Raw genomic sequence first — 10,434 nt, 5'->3', positions numbered from 1 at the left:
ATATATATATATATATATATATAGGCCTATATATTCTACATATATAATATATGTATATATCTATCTATCTATATATATATATATATATATATATATATATATATATATATATATACATATGTGTGTGTGTGTGTATGAGTGTGTGTTGTGTACTATACATGTTTAAATAGCCGTTGCAACGTTTGGTTAATGTCAGGGGATCGGATCGTATCTATTAGATTAGAGGATTGTATCAAATCTACTACGTTTGAGTTTGGGTTTTATAGGGTTGATCTTGCTGTTGATGGATTTGGACGGATTGTTATAGAGGAGGGGCAATTAGTTTTGTATGCAGTGGAGGGTGGTGGTGAAAAGTTTGGTAATGTGAAGGGTTTGTGTTTGTTTCTTGAAGCCTTTGTTTATGTAGAGAGAAAAGATTGGTCACACACATACACACACAACATAACACACACTCACGCGCGCGCACACACACACGCACACCACACAAACACACAAACACACATACACAACACGCAGACACATAACATGTAAATTGTGTTGCGCACTTTTTAGGTGTTACACCGTTGCGCATTAAAATTGAACGAGTCGGCCTACATATCGTCTTGTAGCAATTGTTTACACTTAATATTACACAATATGCCTTAGCAGTGGTCTTAAAGTATCAATTTTGTTTCTTTTATTGGTAAGCTTAAAAGAGAAACAAATGATTTTACTTCAAATTACAGCGAGTCAATATATTTAAAAGGTAATATCGTTTTAGTCACGTAAAGTCAGCCGAAGATAGATCTAGTAAAAAAAGGTTATTAAAACTGAGTAATAAAACAGGTGAGTGCTGTTTTCATCAGATGCAACAAGACAAACCTTGTTTTAAAGTTGTTTTTTTCTCTGTATATTATAATTATAATTTCAATGAAAACCACTTAAGACCAATGTTTATATAGCAATTCTTGCTTTCAAACACTGCTTTTTAATGTTAATTTCTGGCCTATAGTGCTATAGAGCATATTCAGCTTTTTGTTTATTATTATAGTTTATACAATACATAACACTAAACTTGTGTGTTTACCATTTTAATGAGTTATCTTTTTTTTCAATCCGACCGATTTTGTGCACCTAAAACAATAGATTACCATTAAAATATACTTTTATTTCTATCAGTACATGTTTAGCTTAACAACTGTATTTAGCAGTTTTTGGTTTTGATAAAGTCTTAACATATGCAGGACAGATAACACCAAACACATACCTGGTTAAAGGGCCTCTGGGCTGGAAGGCACAGATACTATCAAGACAATACCTGATGTAGGTAGACGGAGCAAGATTTTACATTACTTAACTACTGTGGTTATGCATGTGTGAGGGCCGATGTTTAACACATTTAAAAAAAAAGTAAATAGTTCAATCCTACCTGATATTTATGTTAACAAGCTACATTTACTTAATTAATTAAAATTTAATATAAGAACATTCACGTGCCTAATTTACAATAACCATGATAATCAATTAAAAAGAGAAATCATTAATTTTAGTAAACGATATGTTTGATATAGAGATCAGAATTCAGACACATTGAAATAGATGTCACCTGGACATGGAAACTACCTATCTTGTTAATCCTTACCTTCCCTGTGCTAGGTAAGAGAAATTCAAATCAATCTTAACAAAATATATTTTTTGATACATAAAATATTATATTAATATACCACAGCCTCAATTTATAGCTTCGTTATATCTAGGCTGCGATGTATTGAGGATCGGAGCCAAATGCCAGGATAATTCCAGCTGTAGTAACTATTCCGTCTATACGACGTGCTCCATAGAGAACGAGTCAAACTGCAACGAGGGCAGTAGAAACGGTTTGAACAGTCTGGGCCGTTTCCCTCATGACGTCAGGTGCACCGGACAGAGGCCGAGTTTGGACGAGATGGAATTCACCAACAACTTCAATACATGCCCGGCTAACGAAACAGTGGGGGACTTTCCCCGTGATGGCATTATTAGTGGTAAGTCAACTAGCTACACGTTGGGACATTGTGTTATAATAACATGAGATTATAGTTGTATTGTCTAAGGTAATATGTGCTATGTACGTGTAGGTGTAGGTTTTAGTTATAGAGTCTAACTTTATAGGTGTGATGTACTTGTAGGTATAGTTTAAAGTTGTAGAGTCTAACTTTATAGGTGTGATGTACTTGTAGGTATAGTTTAAAGTTGTAGAGTCTAACTTTATAGGTGTGATGTACGTGTAGGTACAGTTTAAAGTTGTAGAGTCTAACTTTATAGGTGTGATGTACGTGTAGGTACAGTTTAAAGTTGTAGAGTCTAACTTTATAGGTGTGATGTACGTGTAGGTACAGTTTAAAGTTGTAGAGTCTAACTTTATAGGTGTGATGTACGTGTAGGTACAGTTTAAAGTTGTAGAGTCTAACTTTATAGGTGTGATGTACGTGTAGGTACAGTTTAAAGTTGTAGAGTCTAACTTTATAGGTGTGATGTACGTGTAGGTACAGTTTAAAGTTGTAGAGTCTAATTTTATAGGTGTGATGTAATTGTAGGTTTACGTTATAGATGAAGAAGCTAGTTTTCTTTTTACGTTCTCGAATACGAAGTATAGAGGAAGTATTGTAATCGTGCTAAAAAATGGAAATCAATATTTTCTCACCACTCTGATTCGGAAAAATGTAGTTTTGCAAATTTGTCCGTAGGCCTATATGTCTGTAAGTGTGTATGTGTCTGATTGTAAACAAAGTAATGTGAGTACCATTACAGGTTGATGACATTTCATATATAGGTATATAAGTTTTATATCGAATGAAGAGTTCTGTATCAACTTTTCAGCTTTTTCCAATAGCCGGAAGAGGAACGTTTCTACTTTTGGTTTTTCAAAAGCCTATAAATTTGCTTTAGACAGATAAACGAAATATACGTAAAAGATTTAATTTTCTCACTTTCGTCAAATTTTCTGTGCCCACAAGTAGTACTTTGTGCTATTTCCTATGTCTCAATAAACCGCATATGAATTAGTACTAGTACGGATGGTGCGCAATTCTTATTTCTAAGAGATTCTAATCTATTTCAAAAACTTTAAGTAGTTAAAAATTGATTAAAAAGTGTGTCCACATCCTGAGTTGCCATCCCCCGTAGTTCTATATAAGGTCATTCCCTCGCCTCCACTTCTCAAATCATTAAGAATGCGTACATCACTGTAATTCCGTGATCCCAAATAGCCATGCAGTTCCTACTAAACAGAACAGTACTGTTTTTGTTCCCTGATGCCCAATAGACCCGCTGTTCCCAACTAACCAGTCTCGTGTTGGTTACTCCGATCCCCGTTACCCAGCTGTTCTTTACTACTGTGTTTGCTCCACAGGCATCACTGGTACTACAACAATAGAGCCAGACCTGGGATACACATTTGTGCTTGACATCTTGGGAGCTTGTTTTAATGTCACAGTTATCGAGGTCAATAGAGAAAGGATCGACTATAGAAAGATGATCAAGAAGTTGAAGGTAAAGTTTAAGGTGTAATGTATAGGCGTAGGTGTCGATGTCGGTGTAGGTGTAGGTGTAGGTGTAAATGTGGGTGTAGGTGTAGGTGTAGGTGTAGGTGTAGGTGTAGGTGTAGGTGTAGGTGTAGGTGTAGAAGTAGGTGTAGGTGTAGGTGTAGGTGTAGGTGTAGGTGTAGGTGTAGGTGTAGGTGTAGGTGTAGGTGTAGGTGTAGGTGTAGGTGTAGGTGTAGGTGTAGGTGTAGGTGTAGGTGTAGGTGTAGGTGTAGGTGTAGGTGTAGGTGTAGGTGTAGGTGCAGGTGCAGGTGCAGGTGCAGGTGCAGGTGCAGGTGCAGGTGCAGGTGTAGGTGTAGGTGTAGGTGTAGGTGTAGGTGTAGGTGTAGGTGTAGGTGTAGGTGTAGGTGTAGGTGTAGGTGTAGGTGTAGGTGTAGGTGTAGGTGTAGGTGTAGGGGTAGGGGTAGGGGTAGGGGTAGGGGTAGGTGAAGGTGCAGGTGCAGGTGCAGGTGCAGGTGCAGGTGTAGGTGTAGGTGTAGGTGTAGGTGTAGGTGTAGGTGTAGGTGTAGGTGTAGGTGTAGGTGTAGGTGTAGGTGTAGGTGTAGGTGTAGGTGTAGGTGTAGGTGTAGGTGCAGGTGCAGGTGCAGGTGCAGGTGTAGGTGTAGGTGTAGGTGTAGGTGTAGGTGTAGGTGTAGGTGTAGGTGTAGGTGTAGGTGTAGGTGTAGGTGTAGGTGTAGGTGTAGGTGTAGGTGTAGGTGTAGGTGTAGGTGTAGGTGTAGGTGTAGGTGTAGGTGTAGGTGTTGGTGTTGGTGCAGGTGCAGGTGCAGGTGCAGGTGCAGGTGCAGGTGCAGGTGTAGGTGTAGGTGTAGGTGTAGGTGTAGGTGTAGGTGTAGGTGTAGGTGTAGGTGTAGGTGTAGGTGCAGGTGCAGGTGCAGGTGCAGGTGCAGGTGCAGGTGCAGGTGCAGGTGTAGGTGTAGGTGTAGGTGTAGGTGTAGGTGTAGGTGTAGGTGTAGGTGTAGGTGTAGGTGTAGGTGTAGGTGTAGGTGTAGGTGTAGGTGTAGGTGTAGGTGTAGGTGTAGGTGTAGGTGTAGGTGTAGGTGTAGGTGTAGGTGTAGGTGTATGTGTAGGTGTAGGTGTAGGTGTAGGTGTAGGTGTAGGTGTAGGTGTAGGTGTAGGTGTAATGTGTTGGTGTAGTTGTAGGTGTTTGTGTAGGTTTAAGTGTGGGTTTGATGTGTAGTTGTAGGTGTAGCTAGGTGTAGGTGCCTGTTTATTTGTAGGTATAGGTGTAGTTGTAGATGTTGTTGTTGGTTTAGGAGTCACGTTGTTTCTTGCTGGTTTAATAGATTCTTCGCTTTTATTTTTGTTCGACCTCATGTATTTTGTATTTGAATCTACTATTATTTTTACGGTTTGCTTTTATCTCTAGGAACAAACATTACAGTGTTTAAATTACTTCAAAGACCGCTTTCTCGGTACATTTCAACTCTTCAACATATCCTTCGTGTGGTCCTAATATTCAATATGTGCTGCACGTTTAATCCTCCTTATTGTCAACAAAATAAACCTACACATAACCCTTGTTACATTACTACAAAAAAACTTCTATACATGTTCACCAATACGCTTGTATTATATATACATATATATATATATATATATATATATATATATATATATATATATATATACATAGACTAAATTTTACTTACTTCTCTATAGACCTTTAACATCTACCATTATCTTTCCGTCTAAAGTTTGATGTGAAACTCGAGGAAACCAACCAGAGCGAACTGTACGAGAACTATGACAGTGATATGATGATTTTCCTATTCCCGTCTGAATTTGTCGTTAAAATTAGCGAAAACAACACCCGGCTATTCAACGTGACGGCGGTTACACACAACGGATTCTGTGATTGGGTCGGTGAATGGGGGGAAGATGGTGAGCGACTTAAGTCAGTTCTTTGTTGTGACCTTCACCTTTGTAAATAAATGTGTAAATTAATATTAGTAGATTGATGTTAATTATAAATATAGTTATGTATAAAGTGTTTCTTTTAGGAATATAAACCTATCCCCTATCCATCCAACCTTCCATCCATACATCCTACGATATATATATATATATATATATATATATATATATATATATATATATATATATATATATATATATATATATATATATATATATATATACGCACCCGTATTTATATAACTATAAAATATATAACTATAAAAAGGGTTTCATCAATGCTATATTTTCCAATCCTATATTCTTAGACGGGTGACCTTGTTTTCTAAAAAACGGAGTTATTTAAATATAAACAATGCCTGCGCTTGGATCATACAGATAGGGACACGGGTTTACCTACACTACGGCATGAAAACCTTGAGTGTACGTTAATCACTCACCGTAATAATGAGGTAGAACACACTTCGGTGACCGCCCATGTGTCAGTGATGTAGAGGGGAGCTCTCGGCAGCCCGAGATACACTACCGCAGAGGCGCCGCGTACGCCGCTGGCTCGTTGAAACTAACATAAGTGCCATAGTGCTCACAGGATAACCCAGGACGACAAATTGCATCTTGAAACAATGATGCAGATGCAGAATGCGTCATTCGCTAAAGTGACAACAACTAACAGGATTTTTCTTTGTCACGTAGAAAAAATTATTTGACGTGTTATAAATATCAGTGTGATTGATACTATTTGTTAGCGTTACTAATAATGTATTATTAGAAGCTCGATCTCAATTTTTAATTGAATCGCCTAAAAATAGATGCTATTTGCATCATTCGCAAAGGGATAAAACTGCAAACGAGGATTTCCTCGCGTTACAAAGTTACTTTTAGAAGTGTGACATTTATTTTCAGATTTGATTCGCCCTTTGAAACCGAATTTTTTACGAAATATTTCATTATTTCGAGAACTGTAGGTTTTGGAATTGTTTGGATTTTTTTATGGACAAAAGTAAACATCCCGGTTAAAAATCTAACCTTGGTTAATTTATCTGATAAATCAACAAAATTTAATTTCATGGCCCTCAGCGGCCGATGTGAGCCTTTCTTTGCCGAAATTGAAATTTTTGTTCGCAGCCGAATCGCACCATACCAGGGCGCCGGCGGACACACCTGATTTAATTTAGTGAGCGACTGTAATGTCCCATTACATTTAAAACGAACGTATGCGCCATTTTGCTGAAGGGAAAGCCCGGTGTTTGCCCCTGATGAAGTTTTAACGCTGAATTTAGTTGAACTCCTTACACGCTATTCAGGACGTACGAATTGTTTTGGTAGCAACCACTGTTGTTTTTTAACAAGCTTTTATTTAACTCGCTTCCTCTGTCGGCAGTCTGTCGTCAGTCGTCAGCCGTCAGTGTGTCTAGATCGAAACGCCGGAGTGAAAATTCGGACACTTCTACTTGACCGATACGATTCACAGTTGGCACGTGGGTCAAGACATGAAGACAATGCAATCTGAAAATTAAATTTGACTTAATTGGATGCCTAATTATTTTTTTATGAATTAATTAAAATTTGGCACGAATTAGTAGGCATGTTTATCCAACCACACCACACGCGTCATCACGTTCAATAGTTGCGCCATCACGTTCAATGGCTGTGCCATCACGTTCAGTAGGCGCGCAATGGTTTTTAGTCATGTAACTCTATTGTAAATAAAACATGTAAAGTACTAAAAACAAATACATAAAAAACGTATTAATAACAAGCTTTTATGTAATAATGCACTAAAAAGTAGAAAATACATTATAGACTACTATTTAAATAACTATAAAAAAGCGTGGGTCACTTTAGTATCTATTGGATACCTTTAATAATGTTAAGGAAGACACCCACGCTTTTCTTTATAGTTATTTAAATAGTCTATAATTTATTTTCTACTTTTTAGTGCATTATTACATAAAAGCTTGTTATTAAAACGTTTTTTATGTATTTTTTTAATAATTAAAACAATATCTTCCTGCCTTATACATATAAGTAAGCTTTGAATTCACTGACACAACGTTAAACTTACAGAAGGAGAAGATGATGATGAGGAGGAGGATTATGAGTTTGCAGCAGGAGAAGATGATGGAGATGATGAAGAAGAAGAAGAGGGTGGAGGTAAGGGGTAAGTTTTTTTTAATTGTTTGCTTTTTCAAATCAAATGCTATTACAAAGATTAAATTTAATAAATCTTTTGACGCTTTGTTAAGTTTAACAAATTCAATTTTATTCACAATAATTATGCGTAAAAAAATAAACAAACCTATATTGACAGATAATTTATAAAAAGTTCAAATCATCGTACATACTTTTAAAATTTTGCTGAGATATTTTGTCTGATATATTTTTTATGCTCATTGGTGTCACCAAAAAGTTACTATCTGACAGCAATATTTTTCTTTAATCATTAAACAATCAGCATTTACTAAAAAAACATTACAGCTCAAGATATTTCATTAGGTAAACGCGAAATGTCAGGGAAAAACTTTATTCCGTACGTATAGTTTAACAAAACGCGATTATTTTTCTATTTTTTTTTTTGTGTAAGAACTTCCATTGACTTTCACTAAATGCTTTACATTCTTACCATTTTCAGGAGTGTTAAACTAGCGATCTGGTTGCAGAATCTAACTGTATTTAAGTTCATAGAACGTGTGTTCATTATAGGAACCCTCTGGTGGAATTTCCTTTCTTTGAGTACGTTATTTTTTCCTACGTTCCAATTTATATTATAAAGGTTGAAAGAGAGTTAATGTATAAAGTTTACAATGGTAGAGTTAATTGCATATTTATTTTACTTTCCTAGGCTGTATAACATGGCGGTAAGATTTATAGTTTTTTTTATAGATTTTCTGAATTGCATTTTTATATTCCTGCCCAGGGTGTATCAGATAGGGGTAAGGTTTATAGTTTTTAAAATGTTTGTGAATCGCATTTTTGTATACTTCCCTAAGCTGTACGAGATAGGGGTAAGGTTTATAGTTTTAAAAAATTTCGGGAATCGCATTTTTACTTTCAGTGTTTTGGCTGATAAGGATGCTCGTGCAGCCACGTCAGAGAGGTGCCGCCCATGTTCCACTAGCAACCGCAGGATAACCTAGGGCTGCAGCAGAGACAGCACATTGGCCAGTCATATCCTAAAAATCGCAAATATATTGATGCAACTTTTTACATCCTCCAATTTTTTAAAACTTTTTTTTTTATAAATTTGAACGTCCTCTCTCTCGTATTGTCATATCATATAATTATATACATAGCACTTTAGTATCTTCCTAATAACGTTGATATTATTTCGCTGTTTTGTAAAAGTAATGTATCTAGTTGTTCTTAAAGGCTTTTATTTCCTATTTATTCTGCACGTGATCATACAACTTATTCTTCTTTGTTTTCACTTGGAAACATTTTAGCATCTACATTGACTAACCTACTGTGTAGATTTCACCATTTTTATTTTGTATAATTAATTTATTTTTTATAACATTTAGTTTTAGGTTTTATAAAATAAAAGTCTATTTATAGATCTAATTTGTTAATTAGTATTTTATTGTTGGCATTTTATGAGTGCCGAAACTAATAAATATTAAAAAAATATTATCTATACATTAATAAGGGAAATTTTGGTTTTAGAATATTTGACCACAGATGTTTTTACTATAAGATGCTGAATCATGTTTATTAAGACAAAACCATGAACCATGTACCATGAACATAAAATAGGAACTATGAACATGAACCATGAATCATCAGCCATAAACCCATGAATAAGAACCGTGAACCTTGAACCAATAACCATAAACCATGAATCATGAATCACGAACCATGAAAATTGAGCCAAGAACCATAAACCATGAACCATGAACCATGAACCATAAACCGTGAACTATGAACCATAGACCATGAACTACGAACGAAAAACCATAAACTATGAACCATGAACCAAGATCCACGAAGACTAAGACGAATACGACAATAACCACGAACATCAACATGACCATGACCATGACCATAACCATGACCTTGACCTTGAATAGAAACAGGAAGAGAAGCATTAGCAAAAACAGGAACCGGAACATGAAAAAGATTAGTAACATCATCATCTTTAGCATTAACATACACCTGAGCCATAAACCTAACCCTCAACAAAAATTCATAAACACAAACACAAACGCAAACAAAAACATTAAAATAAAAACAAAAATAAACACAAAATTAAAAAAAAAAATAAAAAAAAAAATAAATAAAAAATAAACACAAAAGTAAGAACAAAAATAATTATAAACACTAACTCTCACAACCATCTTAAACATAAACAGAAACAAAAACATAAAACAAACATTTATAACAAAAACATGTAACAAAAACATATATCAAAAAAACAAATAACAACCCATACCACAATCGCAACAACGCTTGAATTAAGAAACATGTTTTTTAGTTGTGATCAAATTAATAATAATTAATAAACAAAGCAGGTTTTAGGTCTCTAAAATATAAAAAACATAAAACTTGAAATATATAATAGCAGTTTTTAAAATAATGGAAATATCTAATTTCATTATATCCTAATACCCGTTTTTATTTTCAATTCAGAAAAATACAGAACTCTATAAATCATAAAATGTAACATTGGTGGTAAACGCAGCGCAAAATATTTAAATTATGCGAACTAATAAAGCGGGAGTGATCTCCCCTAAACTTTCGCGTATATTCTTATATAACAGGGATGGCTACTCGGGGCATAGACATGCTTTTTAATAAGATTTCACGTACTTAAACTTTTTAAAAATAGAATAGAATCTCATAGAAAAAATAATTGCGCTTTAAAGTGAATAGTAAACAATATGTGTGTAATAGTGCGGAGTATTAGTACTTTATAAATTCATATATGTGTTTTTGAGAAATAGAAAATAGCGTAAAGTACTAT

The 10,434-nt window shown here is 35.2% G+C and overlaps 1 long non-coding RNA gene across 1 annotated transcript; it reads left to right on the top strand.

The window, feature by feature from the left end:
* The first annotated feature begins 596 nt into the window (after positions 1 to 596).
* On the top strand, positions 597 to 1,623 carry LOC131934806 (uncharacterized). Its single transcript, XR_009385844.1, has 3 exons — positions 597 to 682; positions 1,224 to 1,302; positions 1,551 to 1,623. It is a non-coding gene; the product is annotated as an uncharacterized LOC131934806 (long non-coding RNA).
* Positions 1,624 to 10,434: the final 8,811 nt, after the last annotated feature.

The sequence above is a fragment of the Physella acuta genome, unplaced genomic scaffold (assembly GCF_028476545.2).
Source record: "Physella acuta isolate Inbredline_101_S28 unplaced genomic scaffold, ASM2847654v3 ptg000118l, whole genome shotgun sequence".
Lineage (NCBI taxonomy): Eukaryota > Metazoa > Mollusca > Gastropoda > Physidae > Physella > Physella acuta.
The sequence above is the reverse complement of the archived record's forward strand: the minus strand, read 5'-3'. Positions and strand labels throughout refer to the sequence as shown.